Source organism: Capra hircus, chromosome 23 (genome assembly GCF_001704415.2).
Source record: "Capra hircus breed San Clemente chromosome 23, ASM170441v1, whole genome shotgun sequence".
NCBI classification, from domain to species: Eukaryota; Metazoa; Chordata; class Mammalia; order Artiodactyla; family Bovidae; genus Capra; species Capra hircus.
In genome coordinates this window covers 41,148,268-41,151,910 of record NC_030830.1, presented here as the reverse complement: position 1 = coordinate 41,151,910, position 3,643 = coordinate 41,148,268, and the positions used below count along the sequence as shown (strand labels likewise).

The 3,643-nt window shown below is 51.7% G+C and overlaps 1 pseudogene; it reads left to right on the top strand.

Annotated features, from left to right (window-relative positions):
* On the top strand, positions 544–2,237 carry LOC102183375 (annotated as a pseudogene).

Here is a 3,643-nt window from a genome sequence, read left to right as displayed (position 1 = left end):
GTCACCCTGTGTTTTTCTTTTTCTCTCTCTCTTACTCTCTTTTTCAGGCTGATCCCTTGGAGCATGGAGGCTCCCTGTGTTCACCTATCTGCCTGGGTTTCTAAGACCTGAATGGGAAGACGTTTTGCATCTTCACTCCCTCTGGAGACCAGGAGGGCACTCCGTGAACAGGGCAAACTCCTTGTCTCGGAGTTTTATTGGCTTTCTATGTAAACCAAGGAATATCAGCCTCTTTCTCTCCTCTGTTTTCTTATCTACAACATTCTTTCCTTAACTCTCTCTAAATCATTCGCTGACACTGTCACACTTCGGATACCCTGGATCCAAGCTGGGGCAGGACCCCAGCAGTGGTCCTCATCGAGACTGGCAGCCGGGTCAGGCCAGAGTCGATGACCCCGAGTGCCAGCACTGTGCTTCCTGCATGGCCAGGAGTAGCTCCTGGAGAACAGTCAGGCGGGAAGGTACCACGTGTCCACCTTGAAGACTGAGGACATAAAGCTTCACCAGGACAGCGTCACCAGGCTGCTGACTGCCTTTCCGTGGATGAAGGGGAAGCAGGAGCACGGACTCCAACCTGCCCTGCATGAAGCAGGGGATGAGCCCCTGTGGCAGGAGGTGGCCGGCCTGCAGCAGAAGCATGCCAGGCCGCAGAAAGCTGTTGACAGGCTCGTCCACATCCTCATCTGGCTGGCACATCCAGCTGGATCCTGCAGGTGATGAGAATGATCCCGGTGGTGCTGAAGACGGCAGCTCGGCACATCCCAAACCCCAGAATGGCTGGCAATACTCCCTGGAGCAGGTTCACGACAGCCCCTACGAGGCTCCCACCTGGCCTACAGCAGCCCCAGCCTCTCCTCCCCAGATGCTGTTGCCAGCTCTGGACCCATCATCTGTGACATCACTGAGCTGCCCCCCAGCACCCCTTGGCAACGAGAGGCCCCTGTCCAGCAGGCCCTTGGTTGGAATCAAGGAGGAGTCCCCCCACCCCCCAGCCCACCTCAGAGCCCCTGGGCCAAGGATTCCGGTCCCGGTCGCAGGCACCCACCCTCCTTGGTGGAAACTCCCTTGTCTCCAATTCAGTTCAGTTCAGTCACTCATTCGTGTCCGACTGCAGCACGGCAGGCCTCCCTGTCCATCACCACCTCCCGGAGCCTACTCGAACTCATGTCCATCGCCTCCCTGATGCCATCCAACCGTCTCATCCTCTGTTGTCCCCTTCTCTTCCCACCTTCAGTCATTCCTTGCATCAGGGTCTTTTCCAGTGAGTCAGTTCTTTGCATCAGGTGGCCAAAGTTTCAGAGTTTCAGCTTTAGCACCAGGCCTTCCAATGAATATTCAGGATGATTTCCTTTAGGATGGATTGGTTGGATCTCCTTGCAGTCCAAGGGACTCTCAAAAGTCTTCTCCAACATCACAGTTTGAAAGCATCAATTCTTTGGCGCTCAGCTTTCTTTACAGTCCAACTCTCACATCCATACATGACTCCTGGAAAAGCCATAGCTTTGAGTAGACGGACCTTTGTTGGTAATGTCTCTGCTTTTTAATGCGCTGTCCAGGTTGGTCATAGCTCTTCTTCCAAGGAGCAAGCATCTTTTAATTATATGGCTGAGTCACCAGCTGCAGTGATTTTGGAGCCCAGCCACCCTCATTTGACTCCATTCTGCTGGAGAATCTGAGTCTGCCGCCCAGGCCACATCGACCACACACTTTACAGATGGGGGTTGGGGGAGCGCCCTCCCCACAGTCCCTGCCCCTCCTGGCCCCGCCCCCACCCCCCATCATGTGCCTCAGTCTAACCACCCGGACATTTTGGCTCACGCCCCGCGGATGCCTGGGACTGCCCGTCTCTTCCCCAGCCCCTCCTGCTGTCTGCATTACTGAGTCCAGTCAGAGACTGAGCTCAAGGACCACTTGGGTCCACAGACTCCAACCTGGGTGACCTGCAGACCAGGCAGGTTAGGCACGGCCTCCACGTGGACACTAGCGCCTTGCTGGGTCTGTTCTGCCCCTTGGTGACAGTGCCCGGCAGGAGCCTGCCTGACCCAGGCAGCAGCCTGGCCCGCAAGCTCCCTGGGCCTCTGGAGGCAGAGAACAGTAGCCCTGACTCCAGGAAGCAGCTCCTGCAGGCCCCAGGCTCTGCGGCAGCCAGCGACCTTCCAGCGCACTTCGAAATAAAGGAGGGCTCCTGTTTCTCCCAGGGGGAAGACCACGGAGGGATCCCACCATCTCCCTGCTAACTGGGAGGAGGGCTGGCCTATGCCCTCCCCACCCCTCCCAATGCAGGGCTGGTCTCAGGAGCCTGGTAACTGGTCTGCCATGGCCCCCAGTCAGCACCAAGGGCCACTCCTGTGTGCCATCACTTGCTTGGCCCTTCACAGCCACACTCGGACTGACCACTTCAGGTAGAACTGTATTTTGGACTTTTTACATGAGATACCCCCACACACACACCTTTTGCCTTTCTCCTTCCATTGAGATGTTGTTGTCTTTACTCACTCAGTCGTGTCCAACTCTTCGCGACCCCATGGACTGTAGCCCACCAGGCTCCTCCGTCCATGGGATTTCCCAGGCAAGAGTACTGGAGTGGGTTGCCATTTCCTTCTCCAGGGGATTTTCCCAACCCAGGGATCAAACTTGGGTCTCCCGCATTGTGGGCAGATTCTTTACCATCTGAGCCACCAGAGATAGACAGATACATGTGTGGATGGACACACGAGACAGGCAGAGATCTGTGAACGTCCGGGCTCTGTCTGTGGCTGGGAAAAAAAAAAAAAAACATGGAGGAAACAGAGAAGAGGGAAAGGCCTCATAAATTATAATAAATTTCCTCATAGATAAGCTAGAATATCTATGAAAGAAAAACAGGATGCTGTAAAAAAAATTAGCAAGAAGGTGCAGTAAGATGATCAATAGCATATGAGAAATAAAACCTTAAGGCCAATTTTAAGATCTAGATTTTATTACGTCTTACGATGGAAAGAAGCTACTGGCATTTAAAAAACAATTGTCATTATCCTTAGCTCAACCAACCAACAAAGGTACGTACCTTCTTTTTTGTCTTAAAAATGACTGAAATCTCTAAAGAAAGAAATGTATGTTTCTCCGAGAAACTCTTTCTCTGAGAAATTCTTGAGAGTACCTAGATAACTGGAGGAATTAAATCTCGCCCTAAATATTGCGGAGGCTCTTTAAGGCATATGCAGTTAAAAATTAAAAGCTGGCTTGGTTAAACCTTAATCATGGCCTTCCAGGGGGAAGGTGATTTCTCTGTGTCTCTGAGATATAAATGTCCTACATGATCTTACTAGGTTGCTCTATTGTGTGTTTGTTTATATTAGGCCTATAAGAGGTCTTTTCCTATTCTTACTCAGTGGCCAAATAATGGATCCTTTTAAAATTAGAGAAACTAATAAATTATTAAATATAGAGCTTTCTCATTGTAAACAACTGTTTTGTTGGTAGCTATAAAACACCGGGATATCCTTGGTGTCTCAGATGGTAAAGAATCTGCCTGCAATACAGGAGACCTGGATTAAATCCCTGGGTCGGGAAGATCCGCTGGAGAAGGAAATGGCAACCCACTCCAGTATTCTTGCCTGGAGAATCCCATGGACAGAGGAGCCTGGTGGGCTACAGTCCATGG